We start from the raw sequence: 19727 nt of genomic DNA, 5'->3' as shown, positions 1-19727 counted from the left end.
CATAGTCCTTTTTTTGCAGCTAATTTAGACAGATTTTTTCTCCTATATTAGTGTGCTTCCAACCGCATCCATTGTCATTGGTTGGTTGCAAACACTATATAGGATTAGATAGAGGAGCCTTTTTGCTGGCTTGTGCCCTTCAGGGCCAGCCAGACAGACTAGTATCACCCTATTTTGTGATACTATAGCTTTCAAACTTTGGTCACATCCTTTTCTTTCGCCCCCCCCCAAAAAAAAGGAAATAAAGTTCACCAAACACTCCACTTTACAGTTGTCTAGGCCACATTAGATCATATTAAAGTGTAGTACACACACTCTTAGCCAAATTAGTGTTTCTTATACTGGTTAGCAGGTGTTCAGGAATAAGAACACTAAGCGCCCCCTTTTTTACTTTTCTGCCTATCAGTCTACCAAGATGAAGAAGGCAGGGAGTAAGGCACGTGGTCGTGGCCGTGTAGTTTCAACAGGGAGAGGACGGGGGGATTCAGCAGGGAGAGGACGTGGGGATTCGGTGTCTCCTGCGGCCACCAGTGACCCGGCATCCCCCACTTTTACCAGGCAACAGTCCTTCATGCGCAGCTTTGTAGGACCTCGCCGTACCCCACTGCTGCGTGACGAACAAATTGAAGCCGTTGTCGGATGGATGGCAGCTAACGCATCCACTTGAATGACTTCCGCATCCTCCCAAGGCCAGAGCACTGAAGAGCAACCATCTGTCTCTTCACCACCTGCCAAATTGCCCAGGCAGTCTGAGAGCCCTGGACAGGAGCCATCTCAATCTTTACTTCTGTTCTCAGAATCTGTTGGCTTGGAAAGAGGTGGCCAGCAAGCAGCATTCTAGAGCGTGAAGAAGAGGGAGTATGCAGTGATGCGCAACTGCTTTGTCCCTCTGAATCTGAAGAGGCGGGTGGGCCAGTGCCTATTGTCAGCACACCTCAGTGCTCATCTGATGATGATGAGACTCAGTTGCCAATTTCTGGTGCGTACGGTGCTGGCGAGACAACTCAGGACCAGCCGGTGCTTGAAGAGGGGAGTGGAGATGATGAGGTCCTTGACCCATCATGGCGTCAGCCACAGGAAGGTGGTGGGAGCAGCTCTGAGGAAGAGATTCCCCGAACGGCCAAAAGAGGAGGGAGAGGGCGGGGGCAGACTTGGTTGCCTGTAGCCTCCACTTTGGCACCCGTGAGGAGCAATCCTCTTCCAAAACACAAAACGGGCGCTCCCAGGACTTGCAGTGCGTGGTCTTTTTTTGACACAGTTGCAGATGACATTTGCTTTGTCAAATGCAAGCTGTGTCATCAGAAAGTGAAACGAGGGAAAAATGTGAGCAACCTCAATACCACAAATATGTGGAAACATGTGCGTACCAAGCACGAGGTGGAGTTACACACACACACTGAAGATGTAGGCCAACCTTCAGCAGCACCTACCACCTCTTCAGCTCGTGTTGGGGCCTCTTCCTCCAGCTCACACACAGCTGGTTCGGCTTCCTCACTGGAACGCCATGGAAGAACCACTGCCACTGTTGTCCAGAGACCCAGTGAAATTCCACCCACTGAACCACGTTCGCAGTCATCATCACACTCCCAGGCCACTCACCAGCAATCGGTAGCACAGGCATGGGAGAAAAAGCGGCCATACTCGGCAAACCATCCCCGAGCACTGGCTCTGAATGCCGGCATTGCCAAACTACTGGCCCTTGAGATGCTGTCATTCAGGCTGGTGGAGACTAACACCTTCCGGAACTTTATAACATTGGCAGTTCCACAATACAATGTGCCCAGCCGCTTTTATTTCAGCAGGCAAGCCGTCCCTGCCCTGCAAAAGCATGTGGAGGGAAAAATTAAAAATGCGCTACTAAATGCCGTCAGTAGCAAGGTCCACCTGACCACCGATGCGTGGACCAGTAGCCATGGACAGGGACGATACCTTTCCCTCACTGCCCATTGGGTCAATGTTGTGGAGCCGGGTACAGATCTGGAGAGTGGCTCTGTACGTATTCTGCCAACTCCAAGGATTGCAGGAATGCAGTCTGTACATATTGAGTCCTCCTCCTACTCAGCACTGCGTGAGCCTGTTAGGCTAGATATGAACACAGGTGTGGCCAAACGTCAACAGGCCGTCCTTAAATTAATTTCTTTGGGGAATCGGAGCCACACAGCACAGGAGCTCTGGAATGCCATCAAGAGCGATGTGTGGTTTGTGCCAGCGAATCTCCAGCCAGGTTTGGTAGTGAGTGACAATGGCCGAAATCTAGTGGCAGCTCTGGGCCTAGGCAACCTCACTCACATACCATGTCTGGCACACGTGCTCAATTTGGTCGTGCAGAGCTTTCTGAGGGACTATCCGGATCTTGATGCACTGCTGCACAAGGTTCGCCTAGAGTGTGCTCACTTGCGGCGTTCCAGCATGGCAAGATCGCGCATTGCATCTCTGCAACGCCGATTCCGCCTGCCAGAACATTGCATCATATGTGACCTCCCCACCAGGTGGAATTCAACGTTACATATGTTGGAGCGGTTGTGTGAGCAGCAGGCAGCAGTAATGGAGTACCAGCTGCATCAGGCGCAAACAAGTCGCACTGTGCGCCGGACACACTTCACCACCACTGAGTGGGCCACTATGAGGGACATCTGCCAAGTTTTGCGTGCCTTCGATGACTCCACGCGGATGGCCAGTGCAGATGATGCACTAGTCAGCATGACTGTCCCCCTCATCTGTCTGCTTCAAAAAACCTTACAAGCACTAAGTGAGGAGGTTTTTGAAGAGGTCGAGGATGAGCAGTCAGAAATGCCATCTGCTTCTGGCAAGTCTGCGCAACGTGCTTCCACACAAAGGCCAAGGCAGGGGACACTTAGTGAGGAGGATGACGAGGAGTCAATGGAGGAGGAGGAACACATCTCTCCAGAGGAGGGAGGTACACAAGGCTCTAGTAGTCAGTGTGTACAGCGAGGGTGGGGTGATGCTGAGCAGGCAGAGATGCTGCCTCAAGCTGGGGACAGCGTTTCCGGTCCAGTTGGCAGTCTGCAGCACATGGTTGATTTCATGCTGCAGTGCTTGTTAAATGACCGCCGCATCGCCAACATTCTCCACACGGCTGATTATTGGGTGTACACCCTCCTAGATCCTCGCTACCGGGGCAACTTACAAAGCCTCATACCACAGTTGAACCGGGAGCGAAAAATGCGGGAGTACCAAGAAACACTTGTGCAGGCCATCATGTTCTCCATTCCCCCCGCAAGTGTTGCTGGTAGTGCTTTTCAAAGCAGCCATGTGGGTAGAGGCAGTGGAGGAAGCTCTGCACAAAGAGGTAGCAGAGGCAGTGCCGCAGGACAAGGCAAGGCCAGTATGGCCCAAATGTGGAAAAGTTTTGTGGGACCGCCACAAACGGCTACACCATCACAGATGGCTCCAGTCAGCAGGAGGCAACGTTTCCGTCAGATGGTGACAGACTACTTCTCTTGCCCTGTTAGTGTTCTCCCAGACGGCTCTTCCCCGTTCAAGTATTGGGTCTCTAAGCTGGATACATGGCCAGAGCTTAGCCAGTATGCATTGGAGGTGCTGGCTTGTCCTGCTGCCAGTGTATTATCGGAACCTGTCTTTAGTGCTGCAGGTGGTGTGGTAACAGACCGTCGCACGTGACTATCCGCCGATAATGTTGACCGGCTTACTTTCCTGAAAATGAACAAGGCCTGGATCTCACCTGAATTTGCCAGTCCTCTTCCAGAATAAATAATTGGCTGGCAACAGGATCCAGGTCTCCTGTTGTGTTCATGTTTCTATGACCTGAACTTTATTTCCTGGGCTACAGCAACGCCCGTTGTTGCTCAGAAGTGCTGTCCACACAGACAAAACACTCGCTCATGTGTAAGTAGGGTTCGGTAACGTCAGCTGATCCCCTGCTGTGTGTACGGCAAAGTGTCCTGCTCCCTCCACAGTCAAACAACCTCAGATTTACACCTGGCTCCAAGTAGGCCTCGGCCTACTACCTGATTTTCCCTGGGCTCCGACACCACCAGTTGGTGCTCAGAAGTGCTGTCCGCACAGACAAAACACTCGCTCATGTGTAAGTGGGGTTCGGTAATGTCAGCTGATCCCCTGCTGTGTGTACGGCAAACTCTCCTGCTGCCTACAACTTCTGACTACCTCTGATTTAATATGTTCTCTGATTTGCCCTCTGTCTCCACTCTGTTTTGAGTATTTCTTCTGGCCTACAACACCGCCTGTTTCTGCTCTCAAGTGCCGTCTGCACAATCCACACTTGTTCCTGTGTTACCTGGGTCCTGTAACATCTGCTCATCTCCAGAGGTGAGCACGGCAATGTCTCCTGCTTTGTCTACATTCCCACTACTTGTAGTGGAAATGTGGACAGAGCAGGAGACATTGCTTGACTCACCTCTAGGGAGAAGCTGCTGTTACAGAACCCCAGTAACACAGGAACAAGTGTGGGTTGTGCAGACGGCATTTCAGAGCAGCAACTGGCGTGGTTGGAAGCCAGAGGAAATACTCGAAACAGAATGAAGACAGAGGCCTAATTGGAGTACGTTGACAGTTAGTAGTAGTCTAGAAACAATCGCAAACTGCCACCAAGTAGGCCTCGGCCTACTACCTGATTTTCCCTGGGCTCGACACCGCCAGTTGGTGCTCAGAAGTGCTGTCCGCACAGACAAAACACTCGCTCATGTGTAAGTGGGGTTCGGTAACGTCAGCTGATCCCCTGCTGTGTGTACGGCAAACTCTCCTGCTCCCTCCACAGTCTAACAACCTCAGATTTACACCTGGCTCCAAGTAGGCCTCGGCCTACTACCTTATTTTCCCTGGGCTCCGACACCGCCAGTTAGTGCTCAGAAGTGCTGTCCGCACAGACAAAACACTCGCTCATGTGTAAGTGGGGTTCGGTAACGTCAGCTGATCCCCTGCTGTGTGTACGGCAAAGTGTCCTGCTCCCTCCACAGTCTAACAACCTCAGATTTACACCTGGCTCCAAGTAGGCCTCGGCCTACTACCTGATTTTCCCTCGGCTGCGACACCGCCAGTTGGTGCTCAGAAGTGCTGTCCGCACAGACAAAACACTCGCTCATGTGTAAGTGGGGGTCAGTAACGTCAGCTGATCCCCTGCTGTGTGTATGGCAAAGTGTCCTGCTCCCTCCACAGTCAAACAACCTCAGATTTACACCTGGCTCCAAGTAGGCCTCGGCCTACTACCTGATTTTCCCTGGGCTCCGACACCGCCAGTTGGTGCTCAGAAGTGCTGTCCGCACAGACAAAACACTCGCTCATGTGTAAGTGGGGTTCGGTAACGTCAGCTGATCCCCTGCTGTGTGTACGGCAAAGTGTCCTGCTCCCTCCACAGTCAAACAACCTCAGATTTACACCTGGCTCCAAGTAGGCCTCGGCTTGCACCCTGATTGTCCCTGGCTTCCAACAACGCTAGTTGGTGCTCGGAAGTGCTGTCCACACAGAAAAATACACTTGTTCATGTGAAAGTGGGGGTCAGTAACGTCAGTTGATCCCCTGCTGTGTGGAGGGCAAAGTGTCCTGCTCCCTCCAAAGTCAAAATACCTCAGCTTTACACCTGGCTCCTAGTAGGCCTCGGCCTGCACCCTGATTGTCCCTGGCTTCCAACAACGCTAGTTGGTGCTCGGAAGTGCTGTCCACACAGAAAAACACACTTGTTCATGTGAAAGTGGGGGTCAGTAACGTCAGCTGATCCCCTGCTGTGTGGAGGGCAAAGTGTCCTGCTCCCTCCAAAGTCAAAATACCTCAGCTTTACACCTGGCTCCTAATAGGCCTCGGCCTGCACCCTGATTGTCCCTGGGCTCCAACAATGCTAGTTGGTGCTCGGAAGTGCTGTCCACACAGAAAAACACACTTGTTCATGTGAAAGTGGGGTTCGGTAACGTCAGCTGATCCCCTGCTGTGTGGAGGGCAAACTGCTGCTTCCTCCAAATTCAAACAACGTCTTATCTTAAACTGCCTCCAAGTAGGCCTCAGCCTACAAAATGACTATCCCTGGGCTCCAACATCGTCAGTTGTTGCTCGGAAGTGCTGTCCACACAGAAATAAACACTCGTTCATGTGAAAGTGGGGGTCAGTAACGTCAGCTGATCCCCTGCTGTGTGGAGGGCAAAGTGCTGCTGCCTCCAAATTGTAACTACTTCAGATTTAAACACGCTCTGATTTGGCCTCTGTCTCCACTCTGTCTCTAGTATTTCCCCTGACCTCCAACACCGCCAGTTCCTGCTCACAGTTGCCGTCCACGCATTCCACACGTGTTCCTGTGTTACTGGGGTTCTGTAACGTCAGCAGATCCCCCAATATGTGTCCACCACTGTCTCCTGCGCTGTCCACCTTCCCACTGCAAGCGGTGGGAATGTGGACAGAGGAGGAGACAGTGGCAGGCACTCATCAGGGGATCTGCTGACATTACAGAACCCCAGTAACCCAGGAACACGTGTGGATTGGGCAGACGGCTACTGTACGCATAAACTGGCGGTGTTGGTGGTCACGTGAAATCCTGGAAACAGAGTGGAGACAGATGCCTAATTGGAGCATGTTGACAGTCTGTTGTAGCCTACAAACAAGCTAAAACTGCCACCAAGTAGGCCTTGGCCTACACCATGATTGTCCCTGGGCTCCAACAACGCCAGTTGGTGCTCGGAAGTGATGTCCACACAGAAAAAAACACTCGTTCATGTGAAAGTGGGGTTCGGTAACGTCAGCTGATCCCCTGCTGTGTGGAGGGCAAACTGCTGCTTCCTCCAAATTCAAACAACGTCTTATCTTAAACTGCCTCCAAGTAGGCCTCAGCCTACAAAATGACTATCCCTGGGCTCCAACATCGTCAGTTGTTGCTCGGAAGTGCTGTCCACACAGAAATAAACACTCGTTCATGTGAAAGTGGGGTTCGGTAACGTCAGCTGATCCCCTGCTGTGTGGAGGGCAAACTGCTGCTTCCTCCAAATTCAAACAACGTCTTATCTTAAACTGCCTCCAAGTAGGCCTCAGCCTACAAAATGACTATCCCTGGGCTCCAACATCGTCAGTTGTTGCTCGGAAGTGCTGTCCACACAGAAATAAACACTTGTTCATGTGAAAGTGGGGGTCAGTAACGTCAGCTGATCCCCTGCTGTGTGGAGGGCAAAGTGCTGCTGCCTCCAAATTGTAACTACTTCAGATTTAAACACTCTCTGATTTGGCCTCTGTCTCCACTCTGTCTCTAGTATTTCCCCTGACCTCCAACACCGCCAGTTCCTGCTCACAGTTGCCGTCCACGCATTCCACACGTGTTCCTGTGTTACTGGGGTTCTGTAACATCAGCAGATCCCCCAATATGTGTCCGCCACTGTCTCCTGCGCTGTCCACCTTCCCACTGCAAGCGGTGGGAATGTGGACAGAGCAGGAGACAGTGGCAGACACTCATCAGGGGATCTGCTGACATTACAGAACCCCAGTAACCCAGGAACACGTGTGGATTGGGCAGACGGCTACTGTACGCCTAAATTGGCGGTGTTGGTGGTCACGTGAAATCCTGGAAACAGAGTGGAGACAGATGCCTAATTGGAGCATGTTGACAGTCTGTTGTAGCCTACAAACAAGCTAAAACTGCCACCAAGTAGGCCTTGGCCTACACCATGATTGTCCCTGGGCTCCAACAACGCCAGTTGGTGCTCGGCAGTGTCTTTGGCACGGGTACTCCCTGTTGCCCAGCCTGTTTTCAGCACGCCTGCTGTTTCCGAGTAGTGTCAAGGTCACTATGCCACCAATCCGTTGTCCTGTCGCCTTGCGGCCGGGTTAGCCGACTCTACAGTGCCTGCAGTTTAGGTGACTCCTATGTGGGCTGCGGGAACTGGCACTGAAGGCTGGATCCGTAGTGCCAATGGGACATGGACCCCCTGTAGGACTGTGGGTTTTGGTAACTGCGGCCGGCTTGCGGCCTGGCTACTTTGCTTTGAATGGGTACCTTCTGCTACCCACCCGGGTTCCAGCACTGTCTGCTGGTTCTCGCCAGAGCCTTTGGCCTAGGTGCCTCCATCTCGGTATCTGAAGTCCAGCACCGTCAGCTGGTCCTTGGTAGTGCTTTTTAGCACAGGTACCTCCTGCCTAGTAACCGTGGTCCAGCACTGTCAGTTGGTCCTCGGTAGTGCCATTGGCTCTTGTTCCTTCTGCTACCCATCCGGTTGCCAGCACTGTCTGCTGGTTCTCGCCACAGCCTTTGGCCTAGGTGCCTCCATCTCGGTATCCGAAGTCCAGCACCGTCAGCTGGTCCTTGGTAGTGCTTTCTAGCACAGGTACCTCCTGCCTAGTAACCGTGGTCCAGCACCGTCAGCTGTTCCTCGGTAGTGCCATTTGCTCTTGTAGCTTTTGCTACCCATCTGGGTTCCAGCACCGTCAGCTGGTTCTCGGCAGTGTTTTTGGCACGGGTACTCCCTGTTGCCCAGCCTGTTTTCAGCACGCCTGCTGTTTCCGGGCAGTGTCAAGGTCACTATGCCACCAATCCGTTGTCCTGTCGTCTTGCGGCCGGGTTAGCCGACTCTACGGTGCCTGCAGTTTAGGTGACTCCTATGTGGGCTGCGGGAACTGGCACTGAAGGCTGGATCCGTAGTGCCAATGGGACATGGACCCCCTGTAGGACTGTGGGTTTCGGTAACTGCGGCCGGCTTGCGGCCTGGCTACTTTGCTTTGAATGGGTACCTTCTGCTACCCACCCGGGTTCCAGCACTGTCTGCTGGTTCTCGCCAGAGCCTTTGGCCTAGGTGCCTCCATCTCGGTATCCGAGGTCCAGCACCGTCAGCTGGTCCTTGGTAGTGCTTTTTAGCACAGGTACCTTCTGCTTAGTAACCGTGGTCCAGCACCGTCAGTTGGTCCTCGGTAGTGCCATTGGCTCTTGTTCCTTCTGCTACCCATCCGGGTGCCAGCACTGTCTGCTGGTTCTCGCCACAGCCTTTGGCCTAGGTGCCTCCATCTCGGTATCCGAGGTCCAGCACCGTCAGCTGGTCCTTGGTAGTGCTTTTTAGCACAGGTACCTTCTGCTTAGTAACCATGGTCCAGCACCGTCAGTTGGTCCTTGGTAGTGCCATTGGCTCTTGTTCCTTCTGCTGCCACTACAGGTTCCAGTACTGTCAGCTGGTTCTCGCCAGTTTCTCAGCCTTCTTGTACCTTCTGCTACATTTCCAAGATCAAGCTTTTTGAAATTGTCTTTGGTAATCCTTATTGATCTCCATGACGACGACCCTGATGACGACGACCCTGAAGACCACACCAAAGAAGACCAGAAATATGACCCTAAATAATATGACCAAGAGGACAAAGAACATGAAGACAACCACCAAGATACAGAACAAAAGACAGAAGAACAAGAAGCAGAAGAAGCAAAAGCAGAAGAACAGAAAGCAGAAGAACATTAAGCATAAGACTAAAAATCAGCATAGAAGATATCAAAATTATAAGCAGAAGAAGACTAAGCAGTAAATGGGGGTGAGTCCGTTCCTCCTCGTGGTGCCCCTGGAAAATGCCTGCTGCTGCAGGCCAAACTGAACGCGGACAAATCCTGTTGTAAATCTTTTGTGACAGGCAGAACGTAAGGTGTAATCTTATAACTTTTATAGATAAGTACTACAGGAATGCCTGTCACCATAAGAAAATGAAGAAAAAGAAGAATAGGAAGAAGATGAAGAAATAGCATATGAAAATTAATAATAGCTGAATAAGAAGAATATGAAGAATGGAAAAAAAAATAATGGGAAGAAGGTGAAGAAGAAGAAGATGAATAAGGTGAAGAAAAAGTTGATAAAAAAAATGCTACTGCTGCGGATCATGAAGGAGAAAGTGTGGGAGAAGTACAAAAGAAGGTGAAGAGCATGGAAGTTGTGAAACATACATATCTGACAAAATATAAAAAAGTTAACATAGTCAATATCTTTTTAACTCCGAACGTCTTGAAAAAAAAAATTGGAATTAATGCTATGCCATGTGATTTGAATAAACCACTATGCTTTTAATGTCTCTTCCACCTCCCACAATACATTCTACATGATTCTTATTTGTTTTCAATTATGTAGAATTAGCCAACAAGGAAATAAAGGGCTTTTTTTAATTCCGATACCGGAAGTCCCATTGACTTGAATGGGACTTCCGGTATCGGAATCGGCGATACCCGATATTTTTTTCGTATCGGGCGATACCATCCGATACGATATTTTTGGGTAACGAACGGTATCGCTCAACACTAGTAGATATAAAAATTCAGGCAAATGTCAAATGTTCAAAAACACAGCAAAGAGGCAGAGATGCTTACCTGCCCAGGCCTCCAAGCAAATGCACTGTCAGGGTGAGTGCGCCCATATAGTTAGGATGGGGGCAACACAGGTACAAGAATACCGATGAGACAACCGCTCACAACCTACCAATGTGTGGAGGGGCGGTTGCTTGGTATATTAATGCACAATGAAGACTTGTATGCTCTGCTGTTCACACAATGGTAATGCACAGCATCCAGGCTCACAGCCTATTAGTTACACCCATACTATTAGATCAGGCGGGCTGCCTAGCGCTATCCAAATGCATCCAATGTGAACAGACACCACAGTTTACAAGACTGAATGGGCCCAACTGCACCCTGAAAAATAAAGTGCAAACAACACATATAAAAAATATGAGAGGTATTAGTAAATATTTTGGCCAAAATACGTAAGCAAGTAACCCACGTCATGCGTTGGCCTAAAAAAGTGTCAAAGGACTCACAGAAATTGCTTCTTCTACTTCACCACTGCTGCTGCTGCTAATGTTTTGGCGTTGAAGAATTGACTGTCCAGAGGTTGGAAGTCTACAGCTGCGATGTGAACGGTGTGCTTCACTGGTGTCTTGGGGAAAAGCTCTCTTAAGGTTGTGTAAAAGTGTGTTTTGATACTCCAGCATTCACTGTTCCCTTTCTAGGGCAGGAATCATCTGGCAAAATTTGGTTTTATAACGTGGATCTAATAAAGTGGCAACCCAGTAGTCAGCAATATTCCTAATCATAACTATACGGGGATCATGTTGCAGATAGTACTGCAAGAAGGCGCTCATATGTAGGGCTCTACCATGAGGTCCAAGCCCATGCTGTGTTGGTGGCTGGGTAACAATGAGGCTCGTTTCCTCCATCCCATCCCTCCAACCACGAACAACAGAGAGGGGAGGATTATCCTCTTCATCTGACAGTTGCTCGCCCATCACCTCTTCCTCCTCCATTTGTTCCTCAGATCTTGCACTTTAGATAACAGCTTGTCTGTTATCACCAACCCCCCTCGATCACAGTAATCCACCCTCCCTTGGCACCCACCTGTGTGGCAACAGTCTTGAACTTAGAGACAATATTATCCCTTCTACATCCTCTGCTTCCTCCTTTTCTCCTCTTCATCTAGGACCACCATCTCTTCCCGCAGGCTATTCAAAGTCTTCTCCAGCATATAGATGACCGGACTAGTGATGCTGATGATGGCAGCATCAGTGGTAACCATCTCAGTAGATATTTCAAAACAGTGCAGAAGGGTGCAGAGGTCCTTAATCTGTGTGCACCCTGTAAATGTGACATGCGCCATGTCCGTACTGCGCTGGCCCAGGCTATACGACATGACATACTGCATCAGGGCTTGTTGCTGCTGCCACAGTCACTGCAACATGTGCAGAGTGGAATTCCACCGTTTATCAATGCAAGTCGATGAGGAGAGGGATACGAATGGCAGAAATGAGCACACAGCTTACGTGCTTTCTGGAGCAGCTCATCCAGGCCAAAATAGTGGCTGAGAGAACACTTTACCACCCGGATGAGGACATGAGCCATGAAAGGCACGTGTGTGGGCTTGCCTTGCCGTAGGGCTGCCACCAGGTTTGCACCGTTATCGGGCTTGGCCTTCCCTGCATGCAGGTTCAGTGGAGACAGCCATTGATCAAACTGAGCCTGGAGAACTGTCCACAACTCTTCAGCTGTATGACTGCGATCTCCAAGACATATGGAATATGGAATGGAATACATGGCTAGAAGGATATAACTTATTTGCAAGAAACAGACTTGATAAATGAGGAGGTGTCACTTGGTATGTTAGAAACGCGTATATCTGCACAGAGATTGAAGCTTCAGAGACTGGGAGTTCTGTGGAAACTGTTTGGGTAAGAATACAAGGACAGAACAATGGAAAGGACACCATTGTAGGCATTTACTACAGGCCGCCTGCGCAAGCTGAAGATATGGATGAACTCTTTATGCATCAAATGGTCAAGTTCTCCAAAACATATGACATACTGTAGTTGTCATGGGAGATTTCAACTATCCAGACATTTGTTGGGAATCTCTCTCAGGCAAAACTAACAGGTCAAGGAAATTCTTATCCTCTCTTGCTGACAACTTTATCTTCCAAAAGGTAGGGGAGAAAACAAGGGGAACTGCTACCTTGGATCTAATCCTTATAAACAGGGAGGAAATGGTTGAGGAGGTAAAAGTGGCTGGAACCCTAGGAGGTAGCGACCATGCTATTTTAGAATTTTGGATAACTAGAGGAGGAAGACCTGTGAAGACTCAGATGTCAAGGTTAGATTTCAGAAAGGCAGATTTTAAGGGATTCCGAAAGAGAATTGGAGGAATCCAATGGCTGTGTCACATCGCCGTCAGACATAGGGACTGCTGTTCCTGCCTCGGCCACTGGGAGGCACCGGACTGTCACATTGCCGTCAGACTCGAGGACTGCTGTTCCAGTCTCGGCCACTGGGAGGCGCTGGACTGTCATGTCGGCATCAGACACAGGGACTGCTGTTCCTGCTTCAGCCACTGGGAGGCACCGGACTGTCACGTTGCCGTCAGACTCGAGGACTGCTGTTCTGGTCTCGGCCACTAGGAGGCACCGTGGTTCGCCCGTGGGTGGTGGTGACAGAGAAGGGGCTCCTACGCAGGCATCTGGTGGGCGGAGGCTCTGCTCCTGTCAGTCATGAAAGGATTGGTGCATCTCCATCTGGCCTGGTCCTGGGGGCGATCCAAATGACGTCATCAGACTGTGAGCCTGTAAGGGATAGCCTGATCTTTCAAATACCTTGGGGCCTGTCTTGCAAGCCGCCAGATATAGTCTTGGTTTCCCCAGTGTACTAGTGTGTTATTTGCTATTGCTGACTCTGACCTTAGCCTGGATTTTGACTCTGATACTGCCTGCTGATTTTGTACCTCTGTTGCCCTCCTGGTTTAAAACTCTGACCTCGGCCTGGATTTTGACTCTGCTACTGTCTGCAGATTTTATACCTCTGCCGCCCGCCTGGTTTAGACCTGGACTCCTGACTACTCCTTCGGTTCCATTAATTTATCCCTTTCTGGTGACCGTCCTGCTCTGGTCTGCTGCTCTTATACAGACAGCTACCTCCTGGGCTCTGCTGTAATTCCAGATCCCTGTATAGGGGTAAAGGGTCTCGGGTTTGCTCGGGGTGCTGTCTCAGTTGTAGTCCAGACTCGCACCAGACGGTTGTCACATTATATCTGGCCCAAAATCGTTTTTATATATCCAGCGTATATATAAAAGCATTATCCCTGAACTTTTTTTTTCCCTCTCCTGCCTCGCTGGCTGAGCTGATTCTTTGGCTAAAAGCACCTGTTACCTGCTTCATTCCACAGCCTGGAGGAACACTCCCATTCTCCTACACAAGCATGCTGCAGTCTGGAGACTTCAGGGAAAACGCTGGATGTCAGAAGTCTTCACTCCCGGGACGTCAGCCCCTGGGCAGCTCTGGTCATGCCTGCCCAGGGGCCCAGGAACTGCTGGCAGATGCTGCTAAAGTTTTTTTTACCCATCTCTCTGTCATACCTTAAAAAGTCTCTGTGTTTGGAGGCTTATGTGGATAGTGGTTCTGAGGGAAACTTTGTGGATTTCATGGTGGCAAAGAAGCTTGGTGTACCACTGCTAAGGCTTAATGCCCCTATTAAAACCACTGCGATTAATGGCACATCTATTGTCCAGGGTGGAGTATAGTTTGTTGCTGCAGAAATTGCAATGTCAGTGGGGACACTACATACTGAACATGTGTCATTTTTTGTGATTGATAATTTATCAGCCGCAGTTATTTTGGGTATGCCATGGTTGCGTACACATAATCCGGTCATAGACTGGCACCTGGGTGATATTGTGCGTTGGAGCCCACATTGTCAGGACAACTGTATATCGCTATCGGTGAACCAAGTTGAAATCAAACCTCTCTTTATACCATATGTATTTAGAGATTATGGGGATGTTTTTTCCATAGTGGAATCAGAGAAATTACCCCCTCACAGAGAGTATGATTGCCCCATAAACTTGATACCAGATTCTCGGCTCCCAAAGGGGAGAATATTTAATCTCTCTGGTCCAGAGCGTCAGGCCATGAAAGACTACATAGCAGACAGTTTACATAAGGGGTTTATTAGACCGTCCACCTCACCTGTTGGAGCTGGGTTCTTTTTTGTGGAAAAGAAAGATGGTGGTCTCAGACCTTGCATTGATTACCGTGAGTTAAACGCAATCACTGTAAAAAAACAGCATCCGCTTCCACTCATCCCTGATCTTTTTAATCAGCTGTTGGGAGCCCGTTGGTTTATGAAGATTGATCTCTGTAGAGCATATAATCTTGTCCGTATAAGAAAGGGAGATGAGTGGAAGACCGCATTTAACACACCCCTTGGCCACTTTGAGTACCTCGTAATGCCGTTCGGGCTCAGTAACGCACCTGCTGTGTTTCAGAATTTTGTGAACGATATCTTCAGAGACATCTGTGGAGTATATGTAGTCATTTGTTTGGATGACATCCTGATCTACTCTGCTGACCTTATGATGCACGTCCAACATGTCTATTCTGTTCTCCAGAGACTTAAAGAACATTCTCTATTCGCCAAACTAGAGTAATGCGTTTTTATGGCTGAGGAGGTACAGTTTCTGGGGTATATTGTCTCAGCTAAAGGGTTCGCATGGATCCTGACAAGATCCAACTCATTAAGGAATGGGTACAACCCACGTCTCTTAAATCGCTGCAGTGATTCTTAGTGTTCACCAACTATTATCACAAATTTATTAAAGGTTTTTCGGAGATCACTAAACAACTCACGGATTTGACCCGAAAAGGGGCGGATGTGGTTAATTGGAAGCCTGAGGCACTTCAGGCATTTTCTGTTTTAAAAGAATGTTTTGCTTCTAACCCGCTATTGATTCAGCCTGATCTAGACTGCCCCTTTGTTGTAGAGATTGATGCCTCTGAGGTTGGAGTAGGAGCAGTGCTATCGCAGGACTTGTCTTAACTCTATACTATTTAACATCAGAAGCTGTGTATTTTTGTAAGTTTTTGTACATATACATGATTGATTACTAATTCTGTCTCTGTAAAAACAATCCCCTTTCCGACATCGGGCGTAAATGTACTTCCTCCCTTTGATGTGGGCTACGGCGGTAAGCCCACATATTTTCCAGCACGTCAGCTGTTTTGAACAGCTGCCATTTGCCCCTAACAGCCTCTGACAGCGGCAGTTAATGCACACTTCCAGCAAGATTGCCGGAAATCCCGCCCATCGGTGACTCCGTCACATAATCTTGGGTCACCGATGGGTTGGCATGACAACCAGAGGTCTCCAGCAGACCTCTATGCTTGTCACTGCTGGAATGCTATAAGCACTGCCCGCTAGACAAAACCACATGGACCAGGGATCGTCCAGCCAAACTGCCCCTCTCCTTTTAACATGTTCAAAACACTACTCAGACAACACAGGGTGAGGGTTAAACAGTGTGGTCAATGCTTTATTGAACTACAAACCAGGCAGATAACACATAGAACAGTCCCAGCACAGTACACAAGATGGGGCACAATACAAACTCTCACGCTTCTACTGACCCGCCGGGATAATAGCTGCTGTGACATCAGACCTTCCAGGGTCACTACCCCAGCTGTGGAACACATACAGAGAGGAGGTAATGACAAGTGTTGGAAGATGACAGTCCATACAAGGTCAGTTGATCTGAGGATCACATAGAATCATAGAATCATAGAATCATAGAATCGAAGAGTTGGAAGGGACCTCCTGGGCCATCTGGTCCAACCCCCTGCTCAAAGCAGGATTCGCTAAATCATCCCAGTCAGATGTCTGTCCAGCCTCTGTTTGAAGACTTCCATTGAAGGAGAACTCACCACTTCTCGTGGCAGCCTGTTCCACTCATTGATCACTCTAACTGTCAAAAAGTTTTTTCTAATATCTAATCTGTGTCTCTTCCCATTCAGTTTCATCCCATTGCTTCTAGTCTTTCCTTGTGCAAATGAGAATAAAGTTGATCCTTCTACAATGTGACAGCCCTTTAGATATTTGTAGACAGCTATTAAGTCTCCTCTCAGTCTTCTCTTTTGCAAACTAAACATTCCCAAATCCTGCAACCTTTCCTCATAAGACAGGGTTTGCAGACCGGTCACCATTCTGGTCGCTCTTTTCTGAACTTGCTCTAGTTTGTTGATGTCTTTTTTAAAATGTGGTGCCCAAAACTGGACACAATATTCCAGATGAGGTCTGACCAAAGAGGAGTAGAGGGAAATAATGACTTCACGTGATCTAGACTGTATGCTTCTGTTAATACATCCTAGAATTGCATTTGCCTTTTTTGCTGCTGCATCACACTGTTGACTCATATTCAGTCTGTGATCTATTAGTATACCCAAGTCTTTTTCACATGTGCTGTCACTTAGCCCTATTCCTCCCATTCTATATATGCTTTTTCATTTTTATTGCCCAGATGTAGTACTTTGCATTTCTCCCTGTTAAAAACCATTCTGTTAGTTGCTGCCCACTTCTCCAGTTTATTTAAATCTTTTTGAATCCTCTCTCTCTCTTCTCTAGTATTAGCTATCCCTCCTAGCTTTGTGTCATCAGCAAATTTAATCAGTTTACCCTCAATTCCTTCATCTAAATCGTTGATAAAGATGTTGAACAATACAGGGCCCAGGACAGAGCCCTGTGGTACCCCACTTGAGACATTCTTCCAACTGGATGTGCAGCCATTTACGACCACTCTTTGGGTCCGATCACTAAGCCAGTTATGAATCCACCTAACAGTTGCCTTGTCCATTCCATACTTAGTCATTTTTTCAATAAGGATTGTATGAGAGACTTTGTCAAATGCTTTGCTGAAGTCAAGATATACTATATCTACAGCATTTCCTTGATCCACCTGGCTTCATCTTCCAGGGTCGACTACTCCACCTGTGGCACACACACAGAGAGGAGGTAATCCCAACCTGACTTCTCCAAACATGTCCATGGCTCAGCGATGGTCAATGGAGCATATCTGTATTCTTCCAACCAAGGCTGAAAACCCCTAGGTTGTTTCCTATAGAATGATAGATCCGTGTCCCTTGTGATGATGTTGTGGCTGCTGTCCTGTCTCTTTTACTTTGGATGTATAGATGTCTTGGCAGAATCTCTCTGGTTGTATCTCTCTCTCAGTCTGTCATGTCCGCCATGTTTGTCATGTCTGCCATGTCTGTTTTGTCTTAAGAACTCCTGGAGCGATGTGCATGTGCATATCTTGTCTGCTGTCCTGCATGTTCACTAGAGCAGTGTGCACACTCACCTCATGTCTGAGCTGCAGGATGCCTGCGTTTCTGCTCTGCCTTCTGTGATCTTCTCGTCTTGTCTAGGATTCCTGATCATGTGTTCCTGCCTGGATCCTGCACTGTCTGGTTCGGCAATCATCTCGTCATGTCTGGAACTCTGATCATGTGACCTGTCTAGGTTTCAGCACTGGATCTGCAGTCGTCTTGTCATGTCTGGAACTCTGATCATGTGACTGTGCTCTGTTATCCGTGGATCTGAACCCGGAAGTGCTCCCCTGGTCCTGACCTGGAAGAGGAGGTGCTATGCCCTATATCAGGCCGCCCCTTCCTATGCTCAGGGCCTGAGTATTGTGTGGTGTCCCTGCATGGCTGCTTGGTCTGTGGGGCGCTCCCTCTATTCTGTGCACTTGCACTCTGCCCTGTCTTGCGTCTCTGCACACGCTCTGTGCTCGTACTCCATCTCTTGTCCCGTGCCTTTTCTTATGTTTGTCTGTTGTGCCATGTTCATCTTTGTCCTGCTTGGACTTGTAGTCCTTCTGTTTCTCTGCCTTGCTTGTTTTCGCTATGCCTTCTTTTGTACCTTGCCTTGCTCTGCCTTGTTCCTCCCTATGGTCTTTGCTTGCTCTGCCTCGCTCTCTCCTATGGTGCTCTGTTGTGCTCCCTGGCACACGCACCCTTCCTCCTCTCTTTTCCATGTCTAGTCCCAAGGTTCTCCCTTGGCCCGGCTCTGGGCTTCGCCTACACTCCGCTGCTAGACTCTTTCCTATTATGCTCTCTTGCACATTTGTAGGCTAGTCCCAAGGTTCTCCCTTGGCCCGGCTCTGGGCTTCGGCTTACGCTCCGCTGCTAGCTCTGTTCTTGCTCTGATCTGCTTCCATTCCTGGTTCTGTACTCTGCCTAAGCCCTGCCTTGTTTCTCGTCTTGTCTTCCCTTGCTCTTTTTCTTCGTATGCTCTTTGCATGCACCTGGCCTTCCTAGCCTCCTGTTTGTGCCTCAGCCGTGCCCGCCCTAGCCGTGCCCGCCTGCTTGTGCCTCAGCCGTGCTTGTCGGTCAGTGACAGCTGTGTCACCTGCCATGCCTCAGCCGGGTTCGCTGGAGTCTTGCCCGTCTGTCAGTGCCGCAGCCCGATCAGCTAGCCAGTGCCCCAGCCGTGCCCTCTGTGCTCCCTTGCACTTCATGCTGTTTCCGCACTGTGCTCTGCGTGCTCTCTAAAGCACGCGCAGGCTCTCGCCTGCCCATGGCATACCTCCCCGTGCTTCTATAATAGTACGCACAGGTTTGGCCATGTACCCTGTCGTGCCCTCTTGCACGCACAGGTCCTAACCTGGTCCTTGAACCCTGTCCCTGGCGTGCCTCTCTGCACGCGCAGGCCTCTGCCTAGCCTGGACCCTGGCGTGCCCCTTTGCATGCTCAGGACTCTGTCTTGTACCTCGTGCCTTGGCGTGTCTCTACACACGCACTCTGTCTCGTACCTTGTGCCTTGGCGTGTCTCTACACACGCACTCTGTCTCGTGCCTTGGCGTGTCTCCACACACGCACCCTGTCTGGTTTTGTGAACCCTGGCGTGTCCCCTACACACGCACCTAGTCTTGAACCCTGGCGTGTCCCCTACACACGCACCTAGCCTTGAACCCTGGCGTGTCCCCTACACACGCATCTAGCCTCAGACCTCGGCGTGTTCCCTAACACGCATCATGCCTGGATATCTGTCGTGCCTCCTTGCCTGAAACCTGGTTTGCCTGCCAGATGCCGGGAACCTGCCGATCGCTGCCAGAGATCATGAGCTGGATGACTGCGGCCTGACGTCCGGAGCTGATGTCCGCAGCCTGATGCCTTGATGATGTCGATCGTTGCCAGCAGTCCGGAGTCCGATGCCATCGTGCCGTTACCTATGCCTAGGCATGCCACCTGGCACGTACCATGCTATGGACCTTGGCGTGCCCACGCACGCACCTTTCCGTGTTTGCTTTCTCACGTTTTTGCACTGTATGTGATCCTGAGTTATCCTAATGAAGATACCTTGCACCTACATCTTGTCTTGTCTTGCTTCCTGCTCGTCTTTGTAGTCAGACACTTGCACTTAGTGTCCCCTGAGCCGGCCGTCTGGTTCCAGCAGTCGTGGTGGCTCACCCCCTTGGTCTTGCCCCTGACAC

Source organism: Dendrobates tinctorius, unplaced genomic scaffold (assembly GCF_039654945.1).
Source record: "Dendrobates tinctorius isolate UK_male_01 unplaced genomic scaffold, ASM3965494v1 ptg000126l, whole genome shotgun sequence".
Lineage (NCBI taxonomy): Eukaryota > Metazoa > Chordata > Amphibia > Anura > Dendrobatidae > Dendrobates > Dendrobates tinctorius.
This window is presented reverse-complemented; position numbering follows the sequence as displayed.